Source organism: Hipposideros armiger, unplaced genomic scaffold, assembly GCF_001890085.2.
Source record: "Hipposideros armiger isolate ML-2016 unplaced genomic scaffold, ASM189008v1 scaffold_53, whole genome shotgun sequence".
NCBI classification, from domain to species: Eukaryota; Metazoa; Chordata; class Mammalia; order Chiroptera; family Hipposideridae; genus Hipposideros; species Hipposideros armiger.
The window spans coordinates 4,378,233-4,387,347 of record NW_017731403.1 but is presented as its reverse complement, the minus strand read 5'-3'; the positions used below and the strand labels follow the sequence as shown (position 1 = coordinate 4,387,347).

Below are 9,115 nucleotides of genomic sequence, written 5' to 3'. Positions count from 1 at the left end.
TTTAGTTATTTAAGGTTAACATTTAAGGAGACATGATATTATTTCACTTTTTCAGGCAATCTATAAACTATAGATTTTTTTGTTACTTTTTGTAATAAATCCCTTTTGAAAAACTATCGATGAAGCACTTACCATATTTCCCCATGTATAAGATGCACCCTTTTCAAAAAATTTGGGGTCTAAAAGCTGGGTGCGTCTTATACAGTGGTTGTAGATTTTTTTACTTGCATTTCCTGCTGAGGACGAGGCAATATATGAAGACAGTGATTCGTCATCAGACACAGATTGAGGACAAGTTAATGATTGGGAGTTTTGACAGTGATGAGGAGTTGTATGAATTTTATGATGAATAAAGTTGAGTTCAGTAACTTTATGTAATACATTTTTTTCAAATTTTGGGCCCCAAAATTAAGATGCGTCTTATACATGGAAGCGTGTTATACATGGGGACATATGGTAATTGGGTTTGTGCTGTCTGGTACAAACAAAGTAATGTATTGTTTTCTCTTAATTAGACAAAGTGTGAAGTTATGTGTCTTGAGATCTTTAAATTGAACCTTCTCTTGTACCCTGTGTCAGTGTCTTGGAAATTTGTAGTCCTAAACTACTGATTATAAAATGTTTGTGTATGTTCAAAATCAGTTGTGAATTCAGAGATTGGGATTGGGATTTAAACCCTTGCTTTCAAGTGGAGGGGGATGGGGGACTAAGTGGGTGTGGAGATGAAACCAGATTGGTGGTGAGCTGGCAACTGTTGAAGCTGGATGATGGCTGTATGGAGATCTGTTCTTTGTACTTCATTTATGTGCTCGAGACTTTTTATAATAAAATGTATAGGATAAAATGTAAGGGATAAGACATGGGTCTTGTTTTTAAAGAGTTGAGAGAAAGAACATAAAACTGGGATATATAATATTGGGTTGTCGGAAAAGTCATGATGTATTTTTTGTTTTTCGTTGCAAAAATGCATCATGACTTTTCCAACAACCCAATAGAAAGTCCAGATTCTGGCCCTTGGCCCTCTAATGACCTGAATGACTTGGCATTGCTCATTCAACTCCCGGGTGAATGAGTTTACCGGGTGGGGTCCTCATTGTGACTGGTCACCGGGAATGCTGTCTTCGGAAGAGACTTCGGACCTTTTCTCAGGAAAATAGATTCTAGAATAAAGGAGCGATGCCTGTGAAGGGCATGGTTTCACTCAAGCTGTGTATTTGTCAGATTGTAGTTCCAAACTTGTCGCATCCTCTTCCCCAGGGAAACCAGCAGCATTCTGCAATACACGTTGTCAGTTTGAGTTGATGGAATTTCAGCCAAAGAGCAAATAAGCGTCATATAATTAGCNGCAATATCTGGGCGCACATTTTGCCAAAGGCAAAAACCGCCCCCAAACAACCAAGGTTCCAAGTAAGAAAGGATTTTAAAACTCTGTGAATCTGATCTAATTCTAATTTCCTTTTTAGTCTCTGTGGAGAAAGATAATTTGTTGACTTCAGCAGGATGGCACCCAATTTGATTAGTAGGTCAGAGTGCATTCTACCAGACTGCTAGATTTAAACTTACTGCCATTACCTTACGAATGACTTTAGTTTTTGCACAATACTCACCATAAAGCTTTGATTTCTTTGTGAAATAGCAACAAGAATCTATGTTCTCATGCCCGTGGTTGACGTTAATGTTTAGTATTAAAACTGAGGTATAGACGGGAATAGACTGCCCATACGGTTTCTTCTGCAGGACCCAACCATGGAAATATATGGGGATTTAAGGAGCGGTTTGGGGTGGAAAAAAATGCTTTCTCATTTCTCATAAGGTGCCTGACTTGTCAGATGAGGCGGGACTGAGCCGATGTGTTTGTTCTGGCTCTTACAAAGCAAGATCACATCATCCCTCAGATCACATCATCCCTTGGTGCGGCTTTTTATTAGCAGCCTCACAGTTCATGCCTTTGTTGTCCTGCTGCACAGCAGGGGCAGGCTGACGAGAAGTGAGCTCAATAAAGGCTTTTCATGTAGTGATTCTGAGTTTGTCATTGCCATCCGTCATTTTCTCTCCCCTTCTCAGGCTATTCACATTTTGTGAGAGACTTTTAGGTTTCTGGTTGGTGTGGTGTGGACACTGTAGGTAGATGCTAAGAAAGAAGTGGAGGTGAGCAATGTTTCAAATAAATCACTTAGAAGAAAATAGAAGAATCCTGTTCACTCTGTAAGGTCACATCAGACATAAGATATGAAGCATTTGGATTCTTTGAATTTAGTTCTTAGTGACTCTTGTTTTCTTAGTTTTTGGAATCAATTATGCCTCTCCCCTAAAACTTGGGTCCTTTTGGAAGTAAGAGACCAGACTTGATGCCAATAAATCACTTATTTCCACCACTTTAGTGAGCGTGCATCCTACGTGTCTCTTACAGGTAGGTGGCTTGGTGCAAGTGTGGTGTAGCCTTATCTTGTTGAAAATCTCCTGTCCAGCTTTGAGCACTGGGAATGTGCTGTTACCAACAGAGCAAGTACCAGGAACAGAAAGCTTTCCGTGTGATAGGCAGTTACTGTGCAGGACACCTGCCGCCTGAGCACACTGCGCCCATTGTCTCTCCGACTCAACGTGTTCCGGCAGTTTTTTTTAGCCTGTGGGTTAAGCCTTGGCTTTTTTTCCTGCATGCATTTCATTTTTGGTGGAACAAATTTCTGTCTTGTTCTTCTGGTTTTGCTGATACGCATTTAACATGGGAGGATGGTTCATACAAATGTGTATTTCAAAATGCATGCTGAGATGTTGTCGTGGTAGAAAGAATACTTGGTCAAAGTGGAAGCAGGTGACCTGGACTCACGTCCCTGCTCTGCAGACTGTGTGGCCTCTGGAAAAACACTCGACCTGTGTCTCGGCATCAGTGTCTTCACTTATAAACTGGGAGTGAGGTAGGGTTGGGCTTCTCGGAATGCTGGATTGCTAAGTCACCCAGTGTTAACATTCCGCCATTGTGTTTGTGTTTTCTGAGATGCTAAGAGTCTCAGAAATGGAGTGGGGCAGCGTTCACTGAGGGCTGTGCTCCTGTGACATTGTAGGGAACACCAAGGAGGTGCTCTTCTTAATTAAGTGACAAGTGTATGGTGTGGCCAGGGATAGAGGAGCTTGGGTGCATTAGTTAGGGAGGGAAATAACCATGGTCTGCTTGTCTCTTTGTGGTGAGTTTGCAGAATAAGAACAAATTTTTCTTATTTCTAGGAAAGCACAGTTGTTAGCCTTGGAAGTGTTATTGGACACTTGGGTTTTGAACTTCTAAATTAAGAATTACTGAGTTCAGATAAACGAAGACTTAATTTATTAGTCCTTATTGTTCAGATAAGAGGAAGCTCACAGATCAGGCTAATATAGTATCATATCCCATTTCTGACTTATATTCCCATACTATTTATAAAAACTTTATTTAAAAATACTCTAATACTACGAGCAATACATATTAATTAATTACAGAAATTTTGGAAAACACCAAGAAGAAAATACAAATATCTTCTAATTCCATGACTCAGAAATAGCTTTTGTTCATACTTTGGTATCTTTAGATTATACATAGGTTGTAGAACAAAATTGGTATCATACCATCCGTACATAACTTGATATCTTCCTTTTTTTCCTGCTGTGTTCCTTTTGAGAGGATTTTTGGGACTAGCATTCCAATGAAGGTAGAGATTAATGTTAATATTATGCTTGGCATGCTCATGATGGGGTCTGTTTTGACTTACAGAAATAGAATTATGGACCCAGTATCTGAAAATAACATTTGTCCTGCTCCCTCTTGAATAGGCTTTTAATATTTAGCATGTGTAGATGTTGTCATAACTATTACTATAATTAACAAATGAAGATTTCCCAATCTATTAGTTCTTAGTTGTTCACTAATTACTTTTATAAGGTCCCCTCATTTTAGATTTCTGTACCAGAATTGTCAGCTGACATTAGTGAGCATACACTGTTTTAACACTGTTTTTCTGGACGCCATGATTCTTCACCCTGAAGCCTGGTAGCTACATACTGTGGGACAGGCCACAGGTTTGGCATGAAGTAAGATAGTTAAGAGATTCCTTTGGCTCAACTATATTATACTTTTGATAATATTTATGATTCATCTGTTGAATATTGGTTTCATATATCGTTTTCCTCTGTTATGAAGTGAAAGGTGATTCGTTTCCCCTTTGGATTATTTAGCCTATAACACTTTTCTGTTGCACCATTCACTTTGCATTCAAAGTATGTTCTAAATCCTGAACCAGTTTGGAATTTTTTATGACCTTTCCCTTATGTGTCTTTTGGTGGTGCCTTTGAAGTCCCGAAATGTTTTTATATTTGATTGAGATTAAATCTGGGTTTCATTTTACTTTTTGAAAAACATATTGAGCAAGTTAATTTTCTGTTCAAGTTCCTCAGGGGAATGACCCCAGCCCTCTGTGTCCCAAGAATTCAGACTGAGCCTTGCCAGAACATTCCTGTGGTTTTCCACAGAGCAGATCAGGGTGTTCATGAAATTTCAGTTGTAGCTTGTGTTTTCTGTGGTTAATTAAAACATCTGGCTTTTAAGTTTTCCACAAACAGAGCATAATCATGTAGCCAGAACTTTTTAATAATGATTAAATTATTCAGCCCTCCCCTCAAAATAGCCCAAGCTTGTATTTAGAACACCTTACAAGCTATTGTCTCTATTCATTAATGATTTTAAACATTCGGGAGAGATTTGGGGTTATTTTGCCAAACATGCGCTCTTGAGAAGGAGAGAGAATTTGTGAGTCTGAACCCCTATAACGGCTTCTGGCCTTTGCCCCTCCAGGTTGGAGCTGCTGTGGTTGAGCTGCCGGGTCTGTAGCCAAGCATGCTGTGGTTGGATCTGCCCAGCCGTGGAACAGAAACATTTGCTGGATGGAAAATCCATAAAAGAAAGCTGTTGTGAAAGCCCGAGACGGACCATAACTTAAGCAAAATCAGGTTGGTATAAGGTAAGAGAGGCTGGATAAAGTGGAGTGGGTGCGAAAAGGGAAAGTTGCTTTATTCCATGAAGTGCTTTTGCGACAACCCCCCAAAAATCATCCCAGTTATTTGAGAGATTCTTAGCATCACATAAATGGCAGATATATCCTGACAAACCTCTGTGTACAGTGTGTTGCTGTCTTCTTTTTCTTTTCCTTTTTCCTTTTTCTCTGTCCCACCCTTTTTCTCTCTTCTCTCAGAGAAGAGAGGAAAAAGATCTCAAGCGCAGATATATAAGAAGCCAGAACCAGAGGCCACCCATAACAGACTCAGTGATCTTGGCTTTAGTTTGGAGAGAAGGCAGTGACCCTGAGAAAGCATGGACTGGTATTGGTACTTTCAGAGACTTGCCCTCATTTGTGTTTTTACACCGTGAAGGGTGGTGGGTCATCGAAAGCTGACATTTTTTTTTTTTGGTGGGGGACACTCTGTGCTACTTAAGTTTGCTTGGCAAGTTTTTACTTTTATCTCACCCAAAACAAAAGCTAGCAACACATTTGGTTTCAGCAGTGTGCTTTTGGTATTAAGATACTCATATACGACAAAGGAGAAGAAATGCCCTGAAAATAATAGGAATATAAATAAGTGCAAAATAGGTTTACTGTAGACCAGGAGAATGAAACTGTATAAACAACCTAACCTGTGGCCATAAGGTAGAAAATAATTCATTTTGAGAAAAAGTATATTGTACAGGGACAGGCACTGCAAACATTTTCTATTGGCTGTTCAGCGGGTAACTCAGCATTATACATAATAACAATAAATACTCGCTAGAGGGGAATAAGTCAGTAGCCTTGAGAGCCTGTGACGTAGAGGCTGTCTGTTGACTTTGCCTACCCAGCATCCTTTTCTTTCGACAAATGACCCACATTTTCCCTGGGCAGTCAGTCAGTCACCCTTGCTTTGTTTGCAGCCTGTGTGGTTAGAGTAGGTGACCCCCACACTGTCTCTGTTATGGGCACGTGATATAAGCTTGGCTAGTCAGGGCCACAAGGATCAGTTTATGGAGGAGCGCCAGTATTGTCACTGAAACTGTGGCAAAGAAGTTTTTCCTTTTTGTGGGCTTGTTAAGTTGGAGCTGCTGGTAACACTCCTTGCTACCGCTTAGGGAAAGCCTTTCTGAGAATGAAGCCAACACAGAGGAAGTCAGAGCAGGGAGATGGAGGAAATGAAATGGGGATGGGAGAGGGATGGGGACTCACTCTCTTCCCCCCCCCCCCCCCCCCNTGATCTTCAGGTTAGCTTCTAAATTAAATAAATCAACTTTTTTTCATCCTTAAAAAATGACTGCAGGAAGTGCTTCAAAAATAACTGATGTTCCCTTGTTAAAACTGTGGTTGTTATTGGATAGATTCCAGCATGTGCTATTTTTTCTTGGAGGAGGGTATGGTGTGGGGGGCTAGTCTATTCTGTGCTAACACATACCCAGATCATCATCCCTCAAACTCAAGGGCACGTTTTATGTGATGGCAGTTACTTGGTATATTGTAAAATGTGGCCTGGAGATTAAATTAAGAAATAAAATATTTACTGTATTTAGCTCAATTAGAATATTCATTTTAACTTCTGTGTGTGGGTATTTTGGTTTAAAAAAACCATTGTTACATAGATGATGTCTCACAGAATTGTACACTTGAAACCTCTGTAATTTTACTAACCATTGTCATCCCAATAAATTTTAATAAAAGAAAAAAATCATTGTATTCCAGTAGAAGCAGGCTTCTGCTTAAATCTATTTAGTTTATATATTTTAACTTTCCTATGGATGAGCAATGACTGAAATATCAGTTCCTTTAGGGCAGAAATTTTATTCAGTGCTAAGTCCCCAGCACCTAGAACGGTGCCTGACACATAGTGAGTGTCCAATAAAAAGGGTACTAACTGAATGAGCTGATAATTAGACAATCAAAACTAAAACCCACAGCCACCACTTTTCACTGAGAAACTTTCTCAAGGGCTCGTAAAAGTCACAATACCTGATATGTGTCTGGTTTTTGGATCAGAGGCTGCCCGCATGTTCCTACAGCTCCCTGTACCCGCCTTCACCTTCACCTCAGTCCTTAGGTATCCACAGTGCCATGTCTGGCAGCACTGTAGCTTCTTAGTAAATATTTGTTGAACGAATACATAGTGCCTTCAAAATTTCTATACTGCTCTTATATTTGGTTTCATTGGTTGACAGTCCCATGCAGTTGGCTGATAGTATCACCCCAGTTTTACAAATGATGGAACCAAGGTTAAAGAGAGCAAGTCAGTTGTCCCAGAAAACCTTGGGTCATAAGTAGCAGAGCTAGGACTCTTAACTTCTAACTGTGCTTATTTCTTCATCCCTTGTTCTTTCCGGAACAGTCTTTAAAACATTAATAAATATAAATTTCCCCTCTCCATCCCTTCCCCTGCCCTCCATTGAAATTCTCTTTACTGGAGAGTATGACAGGGGCAGTTACTGTGTGAAACCTTTCCAAATGGCCATAATGTCTTCATCTGCCACAAACTTTGTTGGCTGCCATTTTGGGTTATGATTTGGTTGCCTATGATGGGTATCTGTGATAGATTTTTTTTTTTAAAAAAACACAAAAACTAGCCATCATTATTTCATAGAATTTATACTTTCCTCTCCCAAACATTGTAAGATGTAAATTTGTTGATGCTGTGAATCTAAGTTTTTAAAATCAAAATCAAATTTCCAAAGCCATGAGGGGAATGTTCTCCNTTTCTCCATTGTATGTTTTTGGCTCCTTTGTCAAAAATTATTTGCTCATATATATGTGCATTTATTTCTGGGTTCTCAATTCTATTCCATTGGTCTATGTTCTGTTTTTCTGCTAATTCCATGCTGTTTTGATTATGTTCTCTTTGTAGTATAATTTGAAGTCAAGGAGTGTGATACCTCTGGCCTTCTTCTTTTTTCTCAGGATTGCTTTGGCTATTCATGGTCTTTTGGGATTCTATACAAATCTGATGATTTTTTGGTTTTGTTTTGTTTATTTAAAAAAATGCCATTGGGATTTTGATGAGGATTGCATTAAATCTGTATGGCCATTTTAACTATGTTGATTCTTCCAATCCATGAACGTGGAATGTCTTTCCATTTCTTTGTGTCTTCTTCAATTTGTTTTAATAATATCTTGTAATTTTCAGTGTATAGGTCCTTCACATACTTTGTCAAGTTTATTCCTAGGTGTTTTATTCTTTTTGTTGCAATTGCAAAAGCAGTGTAAACCCCAGATTTTTAATTATTAAATTCAACAGATGTAAAATTCTGTGAAATTGCTATTTGACATAAATGTTTCTAAATATGCTTATTTTCAAGGTTTATTCTGGCCTTGTTATAGACTGTTACAGGCTATTGGAAAGCACTGCTTTGGTGCTCATCTCTTCTGCCATCTTTTTTTTTTTTTTTTTCCCAGTGTGGTTCTCCTCAAGTAGGCAGAATGGCTGCCAGTAGATTCCAGAATGATGTGTATCTTTGTTCATATCTAGGAAAAAAAGTTTTCCCATTTATTGTTCAAGCGTGTTTGGCCTAATATTGGTTGGACGAACTCAAAGCCCTTAACAGTGATTAGGGGAATGGCGCTGGATCCTTGTTCATGTTTTAACAGTACTATATGACCCTAGTGTACAGTGAAGAAACAGATACGTGACTTGCCCAGTGTTACAGAGCTAAAAATTGCACATCTGGGATTCTTTGGATTCTAAAGTTCAAATTGTCTTCCTCTACATGGATTTGTCAGACATCTCAAATGTTCACGTAAAATATAAAATAATCAGTATTTTTGTGAAGGAAGTATTGGGATGTAATGGTCCTGGGAAGTGGTTTATTACTCTGATGGTGAAAATTTCTGCTAATGGGGCCAAAGGAAAAATATACTCACTTTAAAATCCTTTGTAAAATAAGACTTAAAAAGGAAAATGAAAATCCATAATTATTCTTAGAAGGTGGGCGTTGTGTTAACCTTGATATATACTTAAACACACAGATTTAATCTAGTCCTCTAAAAAATAGCCATGTTTTAAGGAATCACTTAAGAATAGTCCTTACAGCTGAAACTAATTCTAAAAAATGTGTATTTCACAATAAAAAATAATTAAAAAAAAA

General features: G+C 38.6%; 1 protein-coding gene across 19 annotated transcripts in view; it reads left to right on the top strand.

Moving 5' to 3' along the window:
* The window catches only part of APBB2 (amyloid beta precursor protein binding family B member 2), a 360,720-nt gene that overhangs the window by 54,873 nt on the left and 296,732 nt on the right, over positions 1-9,115 (top strand). For 18 of the 19 annotated variants that reach the window (XM_019640761.1, XM_019640770.1, XM_019640765.1 and 15 more), the window contains one exon: positions 4,820-4,974. The gene's annotated coding sequence lies outside the window, so the exon portion shown is untranslated. Of the gene's footprint in view, positions 1-4,819; positions 4,986-9,115 lie in introns of all 19 variants that reach the window. The other variant, XM_019640753.1, reaches the window with a different exon arrangement.